Here is an 8,847-nt window from a genome sequence, read left to right as displayed (position 1 = left end):
TTTTTATCTATCTTATCATCAACAGCCAGAAAGTATGGATATATTTTTATCTATCTTATCATCAACAGCCAGAAAGTACGGATCTCTTTTTATCTATTTTCTCATCAACAGCCAGAAAGTGCGGATATCTTTTTTATATATTTTATCATCAACAGCGAGAAAATGCGAATATCTTTTTATCTATTTTATCATCAACAGCCAGAAAGTGCGGAATCTCTTTTTATCTATTTTATCATCAACAGCCAGAAAGTGAGGATATCTTTTCATGTATTTTATCATCAACAGCCAGAAAGTGCGGATATCTTTTTTATGTATGTTATCATCAACAGCCAGAAAGTGCGGATATCTTTTTATATATTGTATTATCAACAGCCAGAAAGTGTGAATAGTTTTTTATCTATCTTATCATCAACAGCCAGAAAGTATGGATATTTTTTTATCTATCTTATCATCAACAGCCAGAAAGTGCGTAACATGTTTTTCTTTTATTTTTCAATTGTCCGCGATCAATGATTCCACGACTTTACAGTCAGAGCACGCTGAACGTTATACGTTATTCATTATTACTATGCAATTATTTTATATTAACTTTCAGTTTCATTTGTTTTGATTCTTGAAAAGCACAAACTTATACAATGAGCTATCTGTGCCGGGCCCATCTCGAGTGTAGAAATCGAATTTTTAGCTTATAGGTCCTCAGACTTACAACTGAGCCTCCGGAGGAGAGAGTGAGGCTTAGATTTATGTATCTAATGTAAAACTTAAAAAGTGATCTTAGAAATCATATTCAAAAAATGTGCGTTTGAAAGAAAATTATATGAATAGAAACTAATAACTAAAGTAATCAAAAATTTAATCTTTGTAATGCATAATAAAATGTACATAAAACCACAAGGTTATAAAATCAATTATGTTGTGTGCAGACAAATTTAGCCTCCGTCTGGCAACAAATCCAATGACATAGCCATCTGAGCTTCGCAGTCGTGAGGTATTTTAACTCTTTTTTTCAGTCCAACTAGAAGGTAAGGAATGTTTTCAAGCGAGATCTTATGTACAGATAGCTGAAAGTGGATAAGTTTAAATTCACGTAAGTTTTGAAAGAGCGCTTCAGATCCTTCATCTCCAGCAGTCATGGTTTTTTCGTTTTTCGTTTAATAAATCTAATATGAAACACAAATAGCTAACAACGTGCAGCAATATAGCCAAATTGTATAACGATTTAAACAGTACAATTTCGATCTAGATTGATAGTAAGTAATTTTACAAAATTAAATGCGATTACGCATTAATATCTTCCATGAGTTATACGAAAACAATAATTTTATTTTCATTCAACTGCATTCTACTTATGCATTACTTTATTCTCCCATTGCAGTAATAATTTCGCATACATTATTTTTCCTTTTTATAAATTTTTTATGTATTTAAGGGCTCTGAATGCAGGTACTTCCATGATTTGCGAAACCGTCACATCTTGTGTGAGCTACACTTCAGGAAAGCGATTTTAGGCCACAACGAACAATCCGGGATCAGACGATTCAGCACACGACGTGAAAAATAATCGTACAAGTAATGTACACAACGCCACTTATAAATAGAAGTACGAGATATATCGAGAGCAATGGTATCGTTACCAATAGTATTAGTCGTATAGCAAAATTAAATAGTTTAAATTTAACCAATTTGAATAAATACTTAGGAAGTTACACATATATAAAACGAAGCATTTCAGTAAGATGAGAAACATTTGTTTCCACTAAAACTAGCACTAAATGAAAGTTAATTAAATATAGATTTACTTTTTAACATTGTAAAACCTGTATTAATGCATTTTTTGTTTATTCTTTTCGGAATTTTTTTCAAGGAAAATCATTGGCAGACAGCACAGCTGGAAAAATTTCGATCAACGCGGGAAGTTGGGAAGTATATCAGTTAACACTTAGTGACAGGCCTTATTCGTTGTTGAGAGCGCCTCGTCTGTCATGGCTTTCGGGTATATATAACCGTTTTGAGTTCCTCGGCATTTCTTTAAGATAACTCTCCATATCTATACTTGCTCCGAATCGTTGTTGGATGTCAGCTATAGCGTCACAAACATCTCTATATCCGAAATAAAATCACATCATTTGTCAATTTTCCAACAACTTAATGACGTATTAAGTATATATATATCTTTCCTTTTTCATTTTTGATATATTTTAAGAGTATTTTCATGAGGAAAAATTTGCATTTTATAGACAGTAAGGTGTTTTAAATTTATGTAATGTTTATAAATATCGTCTTTAAATGATTCATTTTCTCATAATTTAGTCGATTGATTAATAAGTGTATTCATTTTTATAAGGTTTATGATTAAAATGAGAAATTCAAAAGTTATCGACCATCAGTGGTTCAGCAGTAAGTTTGAGGGCTTACACGGTAAAAGTCAGACTTTATACTGGTGGTGCGCAAAGCGCTGATGGCTCATTCATCGTATAATTTAATTAAGTACAAACAAATCATAACAGCAGAACTCCCCTTCCCATTTTTTAATGACGTTTCGATCTAGCGGATGAAGTAGATTGTCCGAATTTATTTTATCAGTACTTGCGAAAGATAAAGTTTACATATGCGCAAGAAACTCACGCAACTAATTTCAAGGTCACTTAAAAATAAAACTTTAAAATACTTCATCTTCAAATCTTTAAGAACAACTAAAACTTTTCTTTACAAATGTTTGCTCACCATCTACGAAGACTATATACCTTACAAAACAGCGTGCAAGCTCTAACTCTGAAACTTTGAGGTTGTACCTTGTCAAACAACACCAAGTGTTGTAACGTTTCCGCTCATTCCGACCTTGTTTCCCTACTTGTTGATTCTCCCATTCCTACTTCCTAATTGTTTATTATTTAAGTTTTTTATACACTTGTTTCACAGCTTTTTTGGTACTAAGTCTCGAGAGTGACTGAGCTCTAGGCCTATCTTTCTCGTAGCTTTTCTTAGAGCTATCTCTCCACATTTCCTGTCTTTTCCTAATATATATTTCCTATAGTTTTTCTTCCATCTAGCCATGATAGTAGCCTTTTTTTAGGTGTATTAATGGCTAATGCTTGTTTCGCATATTCAGCATTACTGTTTCTAGCCTTATTTCAATTATTGCAGTAATGATCTCTTCACTGGAACAAAGACTTTTCTATGCTATGAACATAAAATTTTCTCCTTTTCTCTTGTTTTGTTTCCTTGAAAGGCATATTTTAAAAATTGCACTGTTTCAAATACAACCTTAGATGTTAATATATCACAACCTAGTTTGAAAACAGTACAAAGGTAAATTACACAACGTATCATTCTTGTTTTCACTCCAAAGCGCTTGAGAAAAGCCACGTCAAATTTCATCAGTGGTAACTTTCGTCCTCACGTAGGAGACTCATCTCTTAGGCACCAACTGCCAAGGTAGCATTGCTTTGTTCAACACAGAACCCTAAAATCAGATGAATATAACTGAAAACTAAATTTTCAAGAGTTAGACCATAGTTAGAACCTAGATCTAGAGAATCTACGTAGTCCGCGTTTTTTTTTATCTAGCTGATACAACTACAGGCTGATCAGCTCCTTAGTATTGTTGCAAAATGGTTATTGTTATTACCTTTAGCCAAGGTAGCGTAATTCAGTCATATGCATTTAGATTTGCATAATGTGAAGGCAGATAAAGCTGTGCCTTTTCAACAAATTTATGATTTTGTGAATTTTTTTTTTTACTCTACCGACTTTTCAAGTTCTTCGGTGGCTTGTTACTCTGCAGTTGGTTTGTTTACTACTCAACAGCGTGTGCAAAGCGCTTATAAAGTTTTGTTTACATGCTGTTTGCAATGTGTTCGAGATTTTAATTTGTATTGCACATATTGCACATCTGGCCCATTCCTACTATAAGTACTGCTGTAGTGATGAAATCATAAAAGTATAAAGTACGCAGCTTTGATTCTAGGTAACCCATTTTCCGTAAAATGCTCAAGGGCACCTCTTAGTTTCTTTATTGACGAGTGTGTAGATATGAAATCAAGAAAATAACACCGGGGGGCCTAAATTGCAAGGTTAATCTAAAATCACATGCTCACAATCGGGCCTCAAGAATCTGATAAGATGTCGTTTTTCAGGATTGTTCAGTGTACATAAATTGAGATTCCCTATCTATCTAAAATATATGTTTAAATTTTAACAAAGATTTAATATCCATACAAAAGTTGTTGTTTTTCTCTGTCTACATATTACTAATATAATGTTTATAATGTTCAAAACGACAGCTGAATCACAATAATTTAATCTGGCATTTCATTCACTTAGTCTCATTTGTTTTCTAAATTGGATATGATAACTGTCTTTATTTGATAATACTTTAGCGATCTGAATATGACTAAACGTAATTAGGTGTTTAAAATTTGACTGCAGATCATTTTGAATACGAAGTACTACTGAAAACGTAACAGAAGTTTATTATAACGTAGAATTTACCCTATCGCTCAAAAGCCACATTTTTGCAAATAAAATGAAATCAACACAACTATAGTCAAATTATTTGATATAATAACAATAAAGAACACATGCAAATATATCATAGCATACTTAGTTACATTTGAATATTCGATTTGTTGTTGGTTATTGTTAAGATCAAAGGGCAAGGAAGTCGTTAGAGAATATTGGAGCAATTGTATTTACGTATTTTATCTCCGATCCTGTAAAAATTCACTGGTATCGTATCAGAATGGTCATTTTAATGTTTTCTCTTCCTTTCTTAGGGGATGGAATTTTCCAGAATATTCTCTTGAACATACTGTTGGTGTGAACGTGCTTTGTAATCACTATGAAAAGAACCTATACTATAAATAGGTGGAGTGAAAAAAAGTGTCATTGGCCACTATTCAGTTCTTCATGTTATATAGCCGTACAATAGCAGATATAATAAATAAACTTGATATTCCGAAAACAGATGTTGATCAAAGTTTAGATTGAACAGGACCTTCATTGAAGTTAGACTTCGAAATTAAACAATTTTCGGAATACTAAGTTGATTTATTATATCTGATATTCTCTTGATAATTATTGTTAAATTACACTTTGGTTATTATGTAAAATTTAAATTTCCAATGAAAATAATTCGATTATGCATTAATTTATACAATTTAACCTATATTGCTATATAATAATAAATTCTGATTATACGTGTGTATATTCTAATAAATCTAACTTGAAAAGCACAAAGAGAATGCAGCCCTCGCCCATCAGTATTTCCCAATATTGCAGTAACCAACCTAACACATACTACAATAATCCCTAATCCTCAAAAATGTGGGTCAAGGTGCCAAGCTTCTCTTTCAATCTCGGTTTGTTATTGAACTTTAGTCTTTATTCAAGATGAAAAAATGTTTTGAATCATACTGTTTTCATACACACACATACAAAAGTCAAAATAATACCCCTTCTCCTCCCCACCGTTCGATAGGCGGGAGATAAGGATATATCATCTTCTAAAACTTTTGAACGTTAATGTACTACCAAATAGTACATATGGTAAATCTCTTGTCTTATTGAATAATAAGAAAATATTTCTAACATCCTCCACGTTTATTTATTTATAAATTCAAAATATAACAAAATTACTGCTTCTTGTCCTATAATTGTGTCCTAAAATTGGTAAGGTAATTTTTCATATTTGGTGTTATTTTGGTGATCTGAATTACAATAATTAGCATATTGAGATCTTCAGTTTGACTGGTAACATATATTGAGTGTACGCTATCAAGTTTCTAAGGGCATAGTAAAACGATTAGAAGGAATAAGTATATTGAATTTGTTGATTATAACGGAAGGTATGGTAGTCTACTATGGCTATGAGTCACGATAATTGGCGATGCTAGTATAACTGAATCTTTTCTCCTTGAGTGTTGGTGATTGAGAGCTAATAAAAGTTTGTGGAGAATCACGCTATAGTAAGCTATTATGTTGTAAGTCGTGCAACCGTATAGAGAGGTGTTTAGTATAATTGCATGTTAGTATTTCAGTTGGGTGAATTATTAGTCATGGACTAGGCATTTATGAAGAAGCACTTAAAGAAAGGTCATAACTGGTCGGCAACGAATACTTCATTCTATTCCCGAAGTTATGTAGTAATTCTATGATATGGTGCAGTAAGTGCGATGTGAAATGTCACTTTGTAAATCTGTGGGAAAAAAATGTAAAAATATGGTCTTTACACTAAAGCGGCATGTAACAATGTTAAAATCACTATTTGAAGAAGCATGGTATTTGAAACGGTTCGTAGACAGAAACAATTTCAGTGTTGTTTTACAGAATAAATAAATTACACTTTATTAATGATTGCGGTTGCAATAAGTTTTTAAATATTATTTATTTAAAGATAAGATTTAATAAAAACACTATTTCGCGAATAACACACGGATACGGGAACAATGAAAAATCATTTATTACTATTATTATTACACATTTCTGTACTAAGAATATCGTTACAAAACTTACGAAAAACAACAAAAAGTAAGGTACATAGAGCACAGCTTTAAACTTTACCATAAGTTTGGTATAGCTAAAGTGTCCGTTAAAAACAGTACTCAGAGCATTTGTAAATATCAAACACGAATACCTTTTAATACACACACATATACATATATGTATATAATACCCCAATATAAACAACCAATAATTTACAAAACTTATACAAATATTTCTTTTGATATTCTTGGATCTATTTATAATCGTCGTTTTAATATATTTTTTTTTTTTATTTATATAAGCTAGAAACCGGGCTTTGATACCCATGGTTGGCAGAGCATAAATAGCCCATTGCGTAGCTTTGTGCTTAACTTCAAACAAACAAACAAACAATTTATTTATATAGAGTTACAGGAGATAATTTTATAATTTTAGATTTGTATTTTTTATTAATAATATTAGTTCAACACTTAAAGTATTTTAATAAATAAAAAATTTCAATTCTACCCACCATTTTGAATGGTATGGTATTTATCGAAAACATAATTGTTTACACATGTTTGATAAAGGTATATACACAATTATTTCTGTTTCCACATAATGTATCATTTAAGTATTCTAGTACGTATAGTTAACACTTATGTATGATAATTATGATATCTGGGGATAATCTAGACTTTATCAAAATTGGTAAAAGATTAGAGTCTTAAAATCAGAATAATATAGAGGTCATAGTCAATTATCTGATTTAGTACATATTTTGAAGTTTGAATTTAAATATTTATTAATGACACAAATTTTGAACATAACATAATATTGCTACATTCAGTATTCGAAACCCACTTTTTAAAGTATTTGACGGATTTATTATTATTATACATTTATTTTAATATTGATGTTTGTTTAAACTAAATATATATTTAGAAATGTACATAACTTATACTGTTAAATAATTATTGCGAAACTCCCGCCTATTCTCTAAAGTTGAAGAAGATTCTCGATTGTAGGAATCAACAATATATATGTGTGTGTACGTAAACGCTAGTGTTAGCGTCAATATTGTTACTGAAACTTTGAGTAACTATCCACACGCCTATAAATATAACCAACGCGCCAAAAAAAAAGGTATCTATTATAGGGTTGCTGTAATTAGTGTGCTATAAACTTCGTAAACTATAACCGTGATTAACGTTTATTAATCGATAACTTCAGATATATTGACCAGGAACGTTTATAAATTTCGAACATTAAAAAAATCATTCAACTTTAGTGGATTCACGTCGGACGAAGATATTATATAACTTCAGCGGTAAAAGAAACTCGACCTGTAACCCTCGATAAGATATCAAGGAAGTTCCAAACTAGAAAGAAGACTTTGTATTGCTTGTATGTTTGTGGAACTTTTGTATATAAATCATTGTTTATAATAACTATTTGTAATAACTGTTATTGTAAATTGTGTTATTGTTTGTATATTAAAATATATTTGTATTGAAAAAACTGTGTTTATCAACCTTGTTGGCAAGTGTCATAAAGTGAATACATATCGACATTTATTTAATTTCTAAATATAAATAATCATTTAATTCAGTTTCAGGCTATTCGAAGTTATAATACGTTACGTAATAACTTGGAGACTCATCCGGGATAAATTGTAATACGTAACAAGTTCAAACTAATTTCCCGACAAGTTTCTCTGATAAACATCCTCGCGAACAGCTGTAGATTCAGCATAGTGATGTAAGTGAACCTTCCATTTGAAAGTATTCTACTGAATTTTCGGAGTTAGTGTGAAAATACTGGGAATATGAAGGTCTAGACACTTTAAATAAAATTAACAAAAGCACTGAAAACTTAACACGTATAGCCTTCCTGAGAAATAGATTTCTTCAATACTAAAATGCTCATATAACTCCGAAAAGGTCTTCTTTTTGTAAAATTGAGAGTGAAAATGATACAAAAGAAACGCTTGGATTACAAACATCAGCTCGCCATTAATCAGCTATCAGATTCAGTTGACGTCACACTTTGGTTTACAAAGGATATTCTAGCTCTAAGTAGTTTTAATCCGGGCTCAAAATACACTGAAATATCACTGTGGGTGAAAGACGGTTTCTAGCAAAAGAACGAGAGCTGACCGAGGATTACATGTTGCCGCTAAGACAATGTGGAAACAAAATAGTCTATAATCTGAAAAAAAAAATGTTATCAAACTGGTGTATTTACATGTTTTATACTCACCAAAAAGAAACCTATCATTCCATAGGTATTTTAAGAACTTGTACCATTTCGCCACAATTTAAATCTTCGTATTGTTATCTGACACTGGGCAGCTTGTACATAATTGAATAAGTAGGGTTGTTT

Source organism: Limulus polyphemus, unplaced genomic scaffold (assembly GCF_000517525.1).
Source record: "Limulus polyphemus unplaced genomic scaffold, Limulus_polyphemus-2.1.2 Scaffold65, whole genome shotgun sequence".
NCBI classification, from domain to species: Eukaryota; Metazoa; Arthropoda; class Merostomata; order Xiphosura; family Limulidae; genus Limulus; species Limulus polyphemus.
This window is presented reverse-complemented; position numbering follows the sequence as displayed.